Source organism: Notamacropus eugenii, chromosome 6, assembly GCF_028372415.1.
Source record: "Notamacropus eugenii isolate mMacEug1 chromosome 6, mMacEug1.pri_v2, whole genome shotgun sequence".
Taxonomy (NCBI): Eukaryota; Metazoa; Chordata; class Mammalia; order Diprotodontia; family Macropodidae; genus Notamacropus; species Notamacropus eugenii.
The window spans coordinates 385,634,787-385,650,932 of NC_092877.1; the positions used below are offsets into that span (position 1 = coordinate 385,634,787).

The 16,146-nt window shown below is 44.7% G+C and overlaps 1 long non-coding RNA gene across 1 annotated transcript; it reads right to left on the minus strand.

The window, feature by feature from the left end:
* Positions 1-3,271: 3,271 nt before the first annotated feature.
* LOC140510350 (uncharacterized) lies at positions 3,272-12,323 on the minus strand. Its single transcript, XR_011969210.1, has 3 exons — positions 10,835-12,323; positions 9,452-9,588; positions 3,272-9,047 (listed from the first exon to the last, which is right to left on the minus strand). It is a non-coding gene; the product is annotated as an uncharacterized lncRNA (long non-coding RNA).
* Between the last annotated feature and the right edge of the window lie 3,823 nt (positions 12,324-16,146).

Below are 16,146 nucleotides of genomic sequence, written 5' to 3' on the forward strand. Positions count from 1 at the left end.
GGTGGTCATTTTTCCAAATTAATGAGACATTCTGACACGGAAAAATCTCCACTAAGACCAAGGCTTCCCTACTCAGTGTTTTCTGTGCATTTCTTTAAGTGAGGTTTAAAGTCATCTACTACACAATTACGTTTTCCCCAAAATACTAATGAAATCCTAGTTCTGGGTCTCAGCCATTAATGGTCCTCTGGTTTTGAGGAGATGCTGAAGCTATTGGGATCTTATGGAGTTTTCTCATCAATGGTACACCCAGATTTCAGTCAACCCCATGAAACTTAATTTTAAAATAACAGTGTAGTAAGAAATCGGAGTTCAGAGATTTCCCACACATGCTTCAGTGCTCCTGTCTGGCCCAGCAACAAACTCTTAGAAATAAAGGCACAACCAGAATTTCACAGGTCTCAGAAATGGATGGACTCAAAGCCAGTCTGAGCTTTGGGGTGCCCTTCCTGGCTTTCTAGGGGCATTTTCTAGGCTTCCCACACCCTCCCCACATGGAATGTAGAAGACTAGTAATGAAAAATGGCCTATTTTAACAGGTGCACACTTGTGTGTAAGTGGGGCTTAGCTGAGCGTGGAATTATTTTAACATGGAAATAAGTTGTGGATATTGGAAATGTCACTCACTTGGCCACACAGGAATCAGACACATGGTCCATATTTAGAGTTTTTCAGGACTAGAAACTTATGTGTTTGTTGTCTTTAAATAAAAATACTCCAGAGGAAGTCACATTATTATAGGGAAACAAACACCAAAGCCTGGGAATTGTGACTGCCCTCTTCAGACTCTGTCCAAGGAAGACCTTTCTCTCAGAGCTATTAAAAATAAAGTCCTTTTGTCTTTTATTTCTCCAAAGCAGCCCTCCTTCAAAGTTCCCCTGCTCTGTCCCCAGTCTGACTTTCCATATCACAGGTTCACAGTGTTGGGGTAAGCCCCTGACACTGGGTTTTATATCCTAGAACTTCCATTTACAAACCATGGGACCTCTGGCAAACCCCTCAATCCCTGGCCCTGAGTCTCCTCATCTGTAAAAGGGCCAGAAACTCTCTCTGGCTATTCCCAGACTGAGGACTCATGATCTTGGCAATAAGACCAGAGGGTGAGAGATTGGAGTTGGAAGAAAAAGGGATTCCACAAAAATGCTGACTCTGTCGGCTTTTCAACAGGCAAGCGAACTTGCTCATGCCTTGGGCCGAGCTGTCGTTTCTTTCTGCTTTTGTCCTGAGTACAAACGTTTTAAGTTCCTTCTGATCTGTCCCTAGCTCTCTGGCTCATAGATCAGTTCTCAGAAAGCCTAGACCCTTTGGAACAAGGCTTGCAGGCAGCCTACCAGGCCTCGTGCCAGAGTATCCTTGGTAGGGCCCAGGTGCTAATAGCCACGGGCAGCCTCCACCCCAGTTCACCTGCCCATGAGCCCAAACATCCAGTCTCTCCTTGTGGAAGGAAGTTCCTGTCAAAGAGGCCCCCCTGCATCCTCCCCTGGGCCACCCAGCCTCTAGGAACTTGCCTGGGCAAGACAGCAGTCTCTTCAGGTCCTCTGAGGGTGTCTTGTTTTTGGCGAGGCCTCCCTCCTATTTGTCAGGCTGGGTGTGTGTGCCCCTGGGCCCTAGGAGGCAAGGAGGAAGCAGGTGGGGTCAGAGTAAGAGGGAAGCTCATTCCCTGATGAAAGCTAGCTCAGTCAGAACAGACGCAATGAAGCAGGGAGGAAAAAGCTGGGGAGGAGCGATCCGTGATCTGGCACCAAGAAGAGGAGTGACCGAGGCCTCCCAGCTGCTTGTGTGCAGCTCCCGGAAGCCTGGAACTCTGCATGTGAGGAGAAGGCCCTTAGCTGCCCAGGACCCCAGAAGGCTCTTCTGAGTCCTGCCAAACCCACGTCAATAGTCAGCAGCATGGGGGCTGTAACATGAAAGAGGATGCTTTACTGCCTGTCTAGACTTGAAGTTCTGGACCTCATTTCCACAGATGAAACAGGGCAGCTATGGAGGTCAGACACATGACTGATATGCCAACAAGCCCACACTCCCCAAGGGGTATTGACAGTTTTTCATTACTTCATAGACCAATATCAAGAAAAACCTCTGAGGTGACCCATTTTGCAGATGAGGAAACTGAGACAGAGAATTCCAGTGACTTATCCAGAATCACACATCTAGGTAAAGCGCAGAGACCAAATTGGAACCTAGGTTTTCTGGGCTCCGCATTTGGCTTTCTATCCACTGAAACCTGTCCCCTAGCCCAGCGATTCTCTGTCTATCTCTCTCCCTCCCTCCCTCCTCCCTGTTCCTCCTTTTACTTCTCGTCCTTCTCCTCCTTCTTCACTCTGTATCTCTCTCTCCATTGCCACATAATCCACTTTTTGGCTATTTTGACAGGATTAAGACATTTCATCTGAGCTTGTTAATAACCACCAGTTTATATTTTCCTTTTGAAGTGTCACCCCCTTCACCTCACCAACTTCCATTTCTTAAAAAATTGAACCTACTTTCTTACTGGGGTATTAGGAAGAAGCCTTGAGTGTCAAGAAGAGAAGCATGTTAGTCATAATCATGGAATAAAATCTATGTTTGGAAGGCTTAGGAAGTATTAGGGAGGGGTGTGTCATCACCCCACCCATTGGTTTCATGCCCAACACCTTGGTTCCAGACATGAGGCTAGTAAGGTTAGGATCTAGGAGCCTGAGAAACTACGTTTCTGAGGCCAAAAGCCAGGCTTCTCAGGGCATGTGACCCCAACACCCAGTGACCCCTGAGAAGGCCAAAGGCAGATCACTGGGCAGCCAAAGTGAGGGCTCTGAGCTAGTCATGATCCCAAACACCATCTACCTGTTACTTGATCACCTCCCAAGTCTGCGTCCTCCTCTCTCTCTCTCTCTCTCTCTCTTTCTCTCTCCTTCTCTTTCTCTCTCTCTCTCTCTAGTTCTTCCAACTCTTATCCAGTGTTTTATAGAACATGTGACATTGGAGGTCCCTCTGAAGAAGAAGGCAAATACTAGTACAAAGGTTTGTGTGTTTGCTTTTAGCTACAGGGAGGAGTGGAGAAGGATTGGAGCAGGTCTGGGATGGGGTCCATGGTGTTGTGGTGACCTACAAAGGCGGAAAGCTCAGTTATCATTCTGTATCAGCTTCCTCTGCCAATGGAGAGAGCACCTAGTTCTGGAAAAGGGAGCCTCCAAATGACCAGTAAGGAGCTGGTACCTAAGATAAGTCAGGTCATCTGACCTCTCTGGATAAGGCCAAACCACACAAACTCCATTGGCAACTGAACTGGCCGTTGGGATTGCTGAAACTGTGCTTGATATTGTCTTCCCATCCTGCAGATACTGCAGGACCACAGAAGGAAGGGTAAGTGCTGTCCTAATTTTACAGAAGGTAAAGATAATGAAATCTGCAAACTATAGGCCAGTGAACATGGCTTTTATTCCTGGGAAAATTCTGGAATGTCTGGTCAGAGATGGTGGGCAAACATTTAGAAAAGAAAGTGGAGACTGCAAAGAGCTTATGAAACATGGTCAGGTCATGCTAGAATCCCTTTATCTCCTTTTTGGGCAGTTAGGAAAAGTAACTGGGGAATGTGTCAATATGAATTCACTTCTGCTCTCCTTGTGGAAAAGATGGAGACATGTTCTAGAGTCTCTGCTTCTCTCCTTCATGGACCCCAGTAAAACCTCCGCAATAGAATAGACTCATGGGAGTCTCCAGGTGATTCCCCACTGAAGAAGAATGCACAGATGGAAGTGGGTAGATGTTTCACCTTCAGGCTGAGCCTTGTCTACACCCAGGAAAGCATTGGTGCTCGTTTCCTGTAAGTCATGCCCAGTCTGGATGTAGGATTCTGGCATATGATGGTGGCCTCTGGGACCACCCAAGCCTCCAGGGCATCTGATCCCTGGCTACCTGAGGTCTCTAGGCATCCTGCATCCATTCCCAGCCCTCAGCCACACAGGGCTTCTCCTGGAACACCTGTCCTCCAGCCTCATCCTTGATGTGTGCTTCAAGTGGTGAGTGGGGTGGTGTCTGCAGCCATGACCCAGAAAGAAGTGTCCCTGAGGATTTTCTCTCTCCCTTCCTGTACTTCTCTCCCATTCTCCCCTCTGTGCCTGACATTGTCCTGCTGTCCCTGACAACCCCAACTCCCATTGTGGCAATAACTCAGAAGACCTTTCAAGGGTGTTCTAAGGTGGATCCCAAATCAACTCCTTTTTGAGCCCTGAGGCACTGGCTCGCTTTATTCCACCCTAACTTTTCTTGTCTTCTCATTGCCTCAGCTTGTATTCTCTCTCTTGCTTCTGACCCTCTCATCCCTCCAACCCTTTGGGACCTTTGGGACCCAGCCCAGTAGTAACTGAGACAAAGACCCATCCTGCACCAATGTCTGCCACACCAGGACAGGAACTTGTGGGACCAATGCTCCGTAAGAACTACATTAAGTCTGAGGTCTCTCTACAAAGGCACTAAGGTAGTTTAGGGGAGAGTGTGCCTCTAAGTGTTACAGGAGAAATACTTGTACTTTTATGCTTGCTCCAGTTTAGAAGTAAATCTCCATTAGGAGAGCATTTTTTTTTAGGGTTTTTTCCTCATCCTCTCTCTGGCTTATTGGTTCTACCTCAGGGTTCCAGGGAAAATCCGTTAAATAAAACTTAAGTATATAACTCATCTGGCAACCAGGTAGCATAGTGGACAGAGTGCCAGGCCTAGAGTTAGGAGGATCTGAGTTCAAATCTGGCCTCAGATACTTCCTAGCTGTGTGACCTTGGGCAAGTCACTTAACCATGTTTGCCTCAGTTTCCTCATCTGTGAAATGAGCTTGGTAGTATCTCTGCCAAGAAAATGCCAACTGGGTTCTTCAACAGCTGAACATGACTAATGAACTAAACAACCACATATGGCTCATATTTAGAGTCTCCCCATAAGGAATTAACAGTCCCTTCTTGAAAGATACTCAAGGTACAAAGTACATAACAGGTATGGGATAACTATTTACCTCTTCTACCACAGAAGAAAGGCACAAAACACGTAAGATGCACAAGTACCTGTGGATACATGTTTAAAGCATGAAATAGTAACCCATTACCTAGTATTTGCTCCAGGAGGCAAAGACAACAATGTTCTGCCTTCCCTTTGACCTTCAATGGGTGTGCTACTCACAAGTTAGTATCTACTGGCAAGCCCAGGTCTGGCTTGGCGATGACCTTTCAGAGCAGAATCCTCTGGCTCTGGCTACACTTTCCTCTGAGAAGCAGGAACCGTGCTCACCATCAGTCAACATCGAATTCTGAAGCTTCACAACCCTCCACCTGCTGACTCAGTGTCCATGGCTGGAACTCACCATCTCATGATCACTCTTCAGTCACCTATGCTCAGGGAGAGACACCATAGAGAGCCAGCTGGGGAAGGGAGAGTCCCCCCACCAGCCCCACTTGGCCAGAGTAAGATCTTCCTTCCCCTTTGCAGAAGGCATTCTTAGGATTTTGTGTTTGGTAGAGAGTTCAGGGGCCCTAGAGTTCCCCCCTTCCAGCCCTCCTGAATGGAACTGGTGCTGTGTTTACTTTTCCTTTGTACCTGGAAGTGCTTGGCAAAGTTCTCAAAATGCACTTAATAAATGCCTATGGTTGCCTGAACTTGGGCTTCACTTGAAGGAAGAAAGGGAGGGCTGTGAGTAGCATCCTAGCTCTCAGCTCACTCCCCATCAGAGAATTCACATGACTTGTCCAAGGTCACACTGCCAGCAAGTGTCAGAGTCAGGACTGGAGCCCAGGTGCACCGTCTCTGATAGTGTCATCACTCCTGGACCATCAGTGACCTGTGTTCAGGAATGTGACTTCCCCAGCCCTGGGTCTGTGATAGCAGAACTTGAGAGGTTGAAAAGGATTCAGTTTGTAGATGAGTCCTACACAGGCTGGATTAGATAAGGGGCCAGGAGAGATGACTTAGACTTGGAGCCAGTGACCCAACTCTGACCAGCTGTTCTGGGAACAGAATGCAACTGCTGCTTGGGGGAGGTCAGGGCTGTGGCCTCAGGAAGCATTTCTGTCTTGAAGCAGCTTACCAGCTGCCCTGGGGTTCCTCAGGCCCAGGCTGTTGAAGGGCTAGACTGGGCCTGAGCTGCCTTCTGGACCCCAGGGGGTCCTTAGGACCCTCTTCTCTCCACAAGACTGGTCATGAGCAGACTGAAAGGTCATGTTGGCAGAAAAAATGGATTCTCTCAAGGCCTTTCCATTTCACATGTGGCTGGCTGGCTTTTTCCATTTTAAGAATTACAGGCTCCCAGGGCTCAAGAAACTTCAGGGGCCCTTGAGCCTCAAACAGGAATCCTCTCCACAGGGCAGTGGACTTTGGCTTAGTGACCCCAGAAAGGAGGAATCTATGACCTTCCCGGGCCGTCTGTCCTGTTTGAAGGACATCTACATTGTTAGGAAGCTGAACTGTGTCTCCCAACTTCCCTGCCAGTCCACTGCTCCTTAGGCAGAGGAGGCTAGGCTCTCTTCCATGTGAGAGTCCCTCAGATTCTGAAAGAGAATGTTCACATTGTTCCCTCCCACCTCATCCTCCTCCAGTAAACACTTTCGTCTCCTCCCATGGCCCTTTACCACGATGAAGCTTCTTCTAGACACTTAACAATATCCTTACCCAATATCTTTACCCCTAGAACCTGACCAAGGTCATCAGAGTCCTTATTTCCAGATATTGGGTCATTATAATGTGGCCTAATCAATCAATATTTATTAAGCACCTACTATGTGCCAAATATGGTGCCTGAGATCATGTCAGCTGTCCTGGCTGCCATTATGTTTACCCTGGACATCCATAATGAGCTTGGGAATCTGCTAAAATTTCTAGCTTGTTTTCAAATGAACTGCTTTCTAGCCACACTGTCCCCATTTTGTACTTGCAAAGTTGATTTTTTGAACCCAGATTCAAGACTTTCCATTCCTCATTAAGTTTCATCTTCTTTGATCCAGTCTAGAGCTCTGAGCTGTCAAGATCTTTGAGGATCTTAACTCTGATCCCCAGTGTGATAGCCACCCTGGCCTGCTTGGCATCACCTGCAGATTTGATCAGCCAGTCATCTATGTCTTTATCCAAACTGTTGTTCAAACAAAAAACTAAAAACACTTTAAGCCACACTTGGCCACTCCACTGGAAACCTTCCAAGATGGAGGCTCTTAGGGCTAAACCATTGAGCAATTTGGTTCTATCTCTTCTGCAAATCTTTGTGTGACTGTGCAGAGGTCAGTTCTTCTCTTTGAGCCTCAGTTGATTCACCCAAAAAAGAACACGATCCCTACACCCTCTTCCAACACTCAATCAATGGCTTAGTGGGACCACTGGGGAGCTGGTGCCTTTTCAACCCCATGTAATTTCTGCTTGACTGTGCCTGCCTGAGTGGCTCTCATGGATGGACCTTCATGGCCTTTGCCTTGTCCCTGGAAACACTCCTCAGCTCAGTGTGCAGAAATATGAGTCGCTCGGTTTGGAATCACACTTCTGCCTTTGCATCACTGGAGAGGGGACTCATGCCAGTCTCTGGTCTGAGCCCTGAAGGAAGACAAGGTTTGGAAGGCCCAGATGAGTAAAGAGTGGAGTCCAGAATGGTACAAAATGGAGGCAGGAGGTGAATGACTCCCAGCAAGACAAGGTAGGCTCCAGGCCACCCAGAACCTGCTCTAAGTGTCAGAAGGGAGGGATGCGAGGTCAGATGGGCTTCTCTGTTCTAGCCTTTGACCAACCCTGATGAGGCCTATGCCCTATCCCTTATCTTTTGGCTCTTTCAAATCCTGAGGTCTTGGATTCTGAACAAGGGTTCCCACCAAGTTAGCTGCTAACTTGCTCCTGATGCTATGGGAACCAAAAGGCCTTAGTAGAACGTGGATGAGATCTGAACAATCATTTGCTTCCAGAGCAGCAGTGTCATAATGTACTGGCCATGGGATGGCAGAGAGGTCACAGGATGATGGCCTGGCCATGGGATGATGGACTGGCCATGTAAGGTCTTTCCTTTCTTAGTTGCAGCACACGCAGACATTCTGTAACCAGTCCTGTACAAAGAGAAGGGCAGCTGCCTGGCTCCCAGGCTGGCGGTGGAGGCTCATCCAACTAGAACCAGAGAAGATTTCCTGCATCATTGTGTGCAAGGAAGAGAGAGGTGATGTTAGCCCATGGTCAAGGGAGAGTCCTTATCCCATCACCAAGGTCCTGCCATGTGGTCCTATTGTTGATTCTATCTCTGCTGTATCTAATCCTTCTTTCTTTGGGGTGCAGAAATATTGGATATGGCTCCACGCTTGTGAGATTTGATATGTCAAATGGGCAAACCACCAGAATTATGAGCTGAGCCTGTGCCAGGATTTGATGGAGGTCAGATGGCAAAGAGCAAAGACTCTGGTAACCTGCTTGGGCCAGCCCAGACTGAAGGCAGCAGAGAGGAAGCCATAGTGATGCCCCCATTGGCTAAGCCAGATTAGAGGTGAACCCGATGGGGCAGGTGCCAAGCAGAATTGCCGACATATTTGGGCTTTATCTCCCCACAGATAAAGTTATTATAGAGGAGAGTGGACTTTTAGCCCCCTCTCTTTGCTCTACCTTCACAGGAAATATCTCTTTGCAAAAGGTGCTACTTCATCCCTTGAAACTGGGGCATTAGTCTCTGAGGCTTAACAGAGGGGGAACACAATAAATGAGGACTCAAGCCAATATCATTCAAGAGAGAATTCCAGCCCCTCAGTGGAAGCCTCTGGAATCTTCAGGGATGGGAGGATGGAGATCACTATTCTCTGGGAGAGTGAGTCCAGAGTCTCATTACAAATGATGAGCTCAGGTGAGTTTTCAAGTTTCATGATTCATGGCCATGACTGACAAACCTGCTCCCATCAGCATCTCCTTCTTTCTCTGCATCGGTTCTGACAGGGCTCCAGCAGAATTCATAGGGCCAGGGGCAGAGGCCAAGTGGAGTCCTCGAGGGTCTCTCTTGAAACATTCAGGACTCGAAAGTTAACATATGTGCTCCATGTATGGGAAGTGGGGCCTCCCCACGCTGATCTATCGTTTTCCTTTTGAAAAGAAATGAATGATGTGTGAATAAGGAAACAAGCTAAAGTTATAAAACCTCCCTGGCCTGTGGCCCAAGATGCCGCCAACCTATCCAAACCCAAGAGATGGGGAGCAGATCCCAAAAAAATAATGTAAGAAACATAAAGGGCGGAGATGGATCTGGGCCAGAGCATTTATCTTCTAGGGAAAGAATGAATGTCTTCCGCTCCCACAGCAAGAACCCACCTGGGAGCCTCCCCACCACTCAACAGAGGATGGCTTCCTCCCTCCAAATCTCCTGGGGCACCGGCTGCCTGGAGACAGGGAGGGATTGATGCTCAGAGCAGGAAGGTTGAAGCCCAGAGCCTTGTCCCAGCACCAGGCTCTTCCCTTTCTGAAACTGAGGTTCTAGTGTTTCCCTCACCCTTTTCCAAAAGGACTTCAATCTCCTTCTACGTCTCTGGCTGCATTATTGATGCCCTTTCTTCTGAATTGTAAACTCTAGGAAGGTCAGAAGCCCATCTTGGTCATCTGTCTACTGCCTTCAGGACAGGGTAGGTTCTGAATGAATGAATATTAACAAGAGAAAATTGATGCTTGCCTTCCAAAGGGAGGGGGAGGGGAGGGAGGGAGGAAAAGAAGTTGCAACTCAAAGTTTTAGGAATAACTGTCAAGTACTGTTCTTGCCGCTAGGAAATAAGAAATACAGGTAAAGGGGTATAGTAAGTTATTTGGCCCAACAGGACAGAGGAGAGGATGGAGACAAGGGCAGAGAGGAATGATGGAGAAGAGAGCGGAGTGGAGATGGGGGCAATTAGAATGCTCGGTGTTTGGGGGTGGGAGGAGGGGACAAGGGGGGAGAAAATTTGGAGCCCAAAAATTCTGTGAAAATGAATGTTAAAAGTGAAATAAATAAATAAATAAATGGATGGATGGATGGATGAATGAATGAATGAAAAAAGAGAGAAAATTTAAATGATTCCCCAGATTATCTTGAGCACTAGCTGAAAACACCACTGAAATGCTTGAAGGACACAGGTGAAGGAAACAACATTCACTATGGGAAGACTGTATCCAAATGATCCTGCTGAAGACCATGGAAAGTCTGAGGAAGGACACACAGCCACAGATTTACAAGGACAATGGACAGAGCTGTATCTCAAAGCCCTTTCTCCTGTTAGTGGCTAGTTATCAGGACAAGAGGGACTTAAAACTGTTCTTATTATCGAGTTTTTTTTCCACTGTCATCACCATTATCATCATCATCATCGTCACCACGACTGATCTGTAGGTAGGACTTAGAGATTCATTTTACATACATTATCAGGTTTGATCCTCACAGTAACCCCAGAAGTTAAGTGATATTATCATCCCCACCTTACAAATGAGGAAACCAAGGCTCATCAAAGTGAAATGACTTTGTGGAGAGTCACATGGTGTAGTAAATAGTAGAGGTAAGATTTGCACTCAGGTAATCCTGTTACAAACCTGGTAGTGAGAAATCTCGACTAGTGATAGCTGGAGTGAAAATGACAGAACACTAGACCTGGAGTCAAGAAGTCCTCAATTCAAATATGACCTCAGACATGTACTAGCTGTGTAGCCCTGGACATCATTTCCTCTCTGTCTGCCTCAATTTCCTCATCTGTAAAGTAGGGATAATTACAGCACCTTCCTCCCAGAGTTGTAAGGATCAAAAGAGAGATGATTTGTAAAGTGCTTAGCACACAGTAAGTGCTATGGAGGACCACTAAACACCCAATATATGCATTATTGTCAGACCACACTATAGGCAGAGCCATGCTACCTCGACGGGCAGGTATCTTCCTTCTTGTGACTCCCCTGGTGCCTAGCACAGTGCTGTGAACTGCAGGTTGTCTAGCAGGTGCTCAGTGACTGTTTGTCCTGTGTTTCTGTAGATGAATCAATAGAGGAAAGGTTTTCAGTTAACAAATCATGAACCAATAATCCCAATTCTGTTTTGAAGGAAAGACTCCTGGCTGCCAATTTGAAGTAGCAAGCCTTACTAGTCAGGGGGCAGGGGCCTGAGGGGAAGATCACTCACGACCTGACTTCAGTCTAGCCCTCCTCCCCCCACCCCCCATCCTCGGACATCTGAGGCTCTCCTCCAACAAAGGTGCAGTTTGCAGTAGCCGCCATCACTGGCCCAGAGTGCAGCTCTCCATCCCCAGGGTCAGGAACCAGAGGTCTCCCAGAGATCAGTCCTGTGGGGCCCACGAAGGCCCCTGACACTGTGAAGCAACAGCAAATAAGAGCTGGGTTTGCAGCCACCCCAGTTAGAACACAACAGGAAACTGGACTTTACAAACAACTGAGGGCTCTGGAACCACAGGGAGACATTTTTTTCTCTTCCATGTAACTCTTCTTGCTTCCTCCTTCTGGTATTTATTAATCTGCTGGTTAACCACTGAATCCAGAATGTGGCCTGCTCTGGTTTCAGATCCTGTTCTCCAGGTTGGTCTCAGAGGACAACTGGCTGAACAAATTCACTTTTCTCTCTTTACTCTGAAACCAGAAGAAAGTGATAGAAAGGGAAAGGCAGAGGGTCCGTGCTCAGCAACGCCCTCTCCTTTCCTCCCCAGCCTAGCTTTTGTGCTCAGAGGATAGCTGTGGAGCGAGAGGGGTCCTGCTGAGGACCACTAAACACACAAACACACACACACACACACATACACACACACGAGAGAGAGAGAGAGAGAGAGAGAGAGAGAGAGAGAGAGAGAGACAGACAGACAGACAGACAGACAGACAGACAGAGACAGAGACAGAGACAGAGAGACAGAGACAGAGAGAGAGAGCAACACAAATAAATGAGAAGCAAAATTTATAGTAGAGACACAGAACTCAGAAAATCCCGAGGCCAGTGTTAGACCAGATCAACTTCCATTGTCCCTTCCTTTTGGTCCCTTGATTGAGGGGTCAAAGACTGCATGAATTTTCAAAATGAATTCTATCAGATAGCCAAAGAAAAATTAGTTATACTATTATACAAACAATTTACAAAAATAGGGAAAAAATAGACCTTTCCAATTGATTTCTATATACAAATACAGTCTCAATACCTAAACCAGAGTGAGACAAAAGAGAAAAAGAAAACTACAGATCAATAGCCTTAATGAACATGGACTCAAATCTTTAAAAATAAATTCAGCAAATAGATTACAGTAACATATTTAAAAGATCATACTTTATGACCGGGTTAGATTTATACCAGGAACATATGACTGATTTGACATAAGGAGAACTATAAATATAATAAGCCATATTCATAACAAATAGTTGGAAAATTATATGATTACATTAGCAAATGCTGAAAAAGCTTTTTTAAAAAATCTAAAACCCATTTAGTTAAAAAAAAAAACCCAACACTAAAAGGCACAGAGAAAATAAACTTTTTCTTAATATTTTAAATAATACCTATCTAAAACAAGAACAAAACATATGTAACAAAGGACAGTTAGAGCCTTTCCCAAAAAGATCATGAGTAAAATAAGAATGCCCATTATCAACACTATTTAGCACAGTGCTGAAAATGCTAGCTGCAGCAACAAGACAAAAAATAGAAATTGAGAGAATAAAGATGGACAAAGAGGGAATAAAATGACCACTTTTTGCAGATAATATGGTGATCTACTTAGAAAACCCTAATGATTTAACTAAAATGAATCTAAACAATAAATTCAGCAAAATTGTAGGATATAGAATAAATCCATAAAAATCAGCAGGAAGACATAGAAGAAGAAATTCCACTCAAAATAACTGCAGAATGTATAAAAGCTAAAACATATTCAGAAACTAGATGAATTCTACAAAACACTTTCCATAGAAATAAAGACAGACTTAAACATTTAGATAAGTAATAATGGTTCATGGGTAGGTCAAGACAATATAATTTTCAAAAAGATAACTATCTAATTTAACTTACTCATTCAGTGCCATGCCAATAAAATTACCAACAAGTTATTTTATTGAGCTAGAAAAAAATAATGAAATTCATCTGAAGAAACAAAAGGTCAAGAATTTTAAGGGGAGTAATTTAAAAAATGATAAAGAGGTCTAGTAGTACCAGATTACAAAGCAGAAATTATTAAAAAGATTTGGTGAATAGTATAGAGTTCCATCAGTGGAAAAGATTAGGAATCCAATGTACAGAAGCAAACGAACACAGAAGCATATTATTTTACAAACTTAAGGATATAGTTACTGCAGTTACTACACTTGGACAAAAACTGCTGGGAAAACTGGACAATAGTCTGAAAGAAACTAGGTATAGACTAACACCTCCTATGTATACCACATTAAGCTCCAAAAGGACTTGGACGTAGAGGTGACATCATAAACAAATTATAGGATTCAAGGAAGAAATTATCTTTCCAATAAGTGGATAGAGGAAGAATCAAAGACCAGACAGAGGAAAGAGAAAGGATTACAGAAATTGCAACAGATGTTTTGATTCCATAAAATTTAAGTTTTTGCATAAACAAATCCAACGCAATTAAAATTAGAAAGGAAGTGTCTCCGGCAAAGTCTCATTTACAAGATATGTAAGGAACAAGATTGAGAGCCATTCTCCAATAGTAAATGGTCAAACAATATCAACAGGCACTTTTCGAAGGATGAAATACAAGCTCTCAACAGCAATATGAAAAAATGCTCCAAACCACTCATAATGACTAGAGAAATGTTAATGAGAGAAGCTTGGAGGTTCTATTACACACTCATCAGAGAGGCAGAAATGACAAATGAGGAAAATGTCAGATTTCAGAAGGGGCATAGACAGCATATGTATTAATGCCCTGCTGGTGGAGCTGCCATGCTGGAAAGCACATCATTTGACCCAGTCATACTGTTGTTGGTGTTGATGTTCAGTCTTGTCTGACTCTTCATAACCCCATGGACCATAATGTTCCAATACTGTCCATAGCATTTTCTTGGCAAAGATACTGTTAATAGTTTGCCATTTACTTTTCCAGTGGATTAAGCCAAATAGGTTAAGTGAATTGCCCCAGGGTCACAAAGTTACTAAGTGTCTGAGGCAGAATTTCAGAAACTCAGGACCCAGCACTCTATCCACTGAGCCATCCAGTTGACTCTTTAGTCATCTTTAGTTGTATTATTACTAGTTATATGCCCTAAAGAGATTCAGGAAAGAAGAAAAATACCCATATGTGCAAAAGTATTGATGGGGGTGTTGTTTTGTTTTGTTTTGTTTTTTGTAGCTACAAAGCACTGAAAATTAAGCTGGACTAGTTAAATTACTTATAGCACATCAATGGGATGGAGCATCACTGTGCCATAAAAATGGTGGCATGGAAAGTGTTTCAGAGGAAATGGGGACAACAGCCATGAACTACAGTAGAGTGAAATGAGCAGAATTAGGAGAGCATTTTACACAAGCAAACACATTTCAAAGACTCCAGAACTCTAATTAGTGCATGAAAGTTCATGATTGCGGAAGACAAATAATGAAGAACATTAACCACCCACCTTCTGCCATGGAGCAGACAGACTTAAGATGCAGAATGAGACATCCAACTTTGGACACAGAGAATTCTGGACAGTGTGAGAATCTGTTTTGACTTGACTATGAATATTTGTTTTTCTTTTTTTGCAGTTGGTAAAGAGAAGTGGGATGACAATAAAATAAATGCTTGTTAATCAGAGAAAAATAATAAAGAAATAAAGAAAAATTTATGAGATAAATCAAAGCTCTACGACATGAGGAAATGATGTTGTTAACTCCAAGCTCTGCTTTTGAGGGGATCACATATCTCCAGAGTAGGTTAAATGCATGCTCCTTTCATAATAGCCCATAAGCTATGACTGGCAAGTTTTAGGAACCTGATAGAGTTGTCTATGAACCCTTGTCTGATAGATATGGCTTGAATTCCATGGCCACCTATGGACTGTGTCCCTCTCTGATGCAAAAGATAAGCTCAGCCATGGTGGAGTAGTGACAAGAAGCCGTTGTTCTAAAGCATTTTGCCTAAATCTGGAGCCCAGGACCCTGCAGCACTTATGAGGGTACAAGGAAAGGCTGCCTTCTCACTGTCATTAGAAGACATAATGAGTCTTCCATAGCCAGGCTATTGTGGAAAGGATGAGAAGGGGGGTGCCAACATTTCTTATGTTTTCATAGGCTTCTAGAAATGTACAGTCCAAAACCAAACCAGCCATCCCAGTTCTGGGAGAAGGGTCTCTTGCTGCCTTGACTATCTGAGTTCCTCCTGACAACTGCATCCCATGGTCAGATCACCTAGGGCTTGCGTATGTAACCTGAATCTCATGGGATCGTCCTAGGAGGAGGAGGAGGAAGGCAGGGTAAGTTTTAATTATGGTTTTACAGGGGAGCAAATTGAGTCTCAGTGAAGTAAAAGGGCTTGCCCAGCTAGGAAGTGCCAGAGAGAGACTTGAACCCAGATCCTGTTCTTCTGAGCCAGTGGTAGGGGAGGTAAGAGGAAGGGTGAAACATCAAGGTAATAAATGGCAGAAACTTCAAGGATGTTAGTCCTAGTTGAAGTGCCCAGCCTTCTAGCAGTTGTTAACCACTACCCTGCCCCCCTCCAGTTCCAGGAACCTTCCATTCTGAAGCCATCAGGGTTAATCACAGAGACCCATTTCTCAGTGGGACAGCACAAAGCAGGGCACACAACAGCACTGCTGGGGAATTCCAATTTCAGCACTTTCTTGGAAGCTGTCCACTTGAGCCATAAGCCAGGGCCATTCTTTATGAAGGTACAGCAAACCTTTCTTTACACAAGCTGTTTCTGAGAAGGAGCATGTGAGGTATGAACTGGGTTGTTGAATTATTTTGTAATAGGAAACTTGATGATAAAAATGCCCACATCATTGGCAGCTTCCATATTGATGGTGGCTAGGCTGAGAGTTGGGAAGATTGTTGGATGGTCTTTACCAGATTTTTAAGGTTTATAAAGTACTTCCTCACAACAGCCTTGTGAGACAAGGAATACAAGTATTATGTCCCCTCTCATTTAACAGATGGCAAAACTGAGGAGTTGAAGGGCAACATGACCCTGGCATGATCTCTGGCACATTTAGGAGTTATAGATACACACATACAAATTTGTATACATTTAA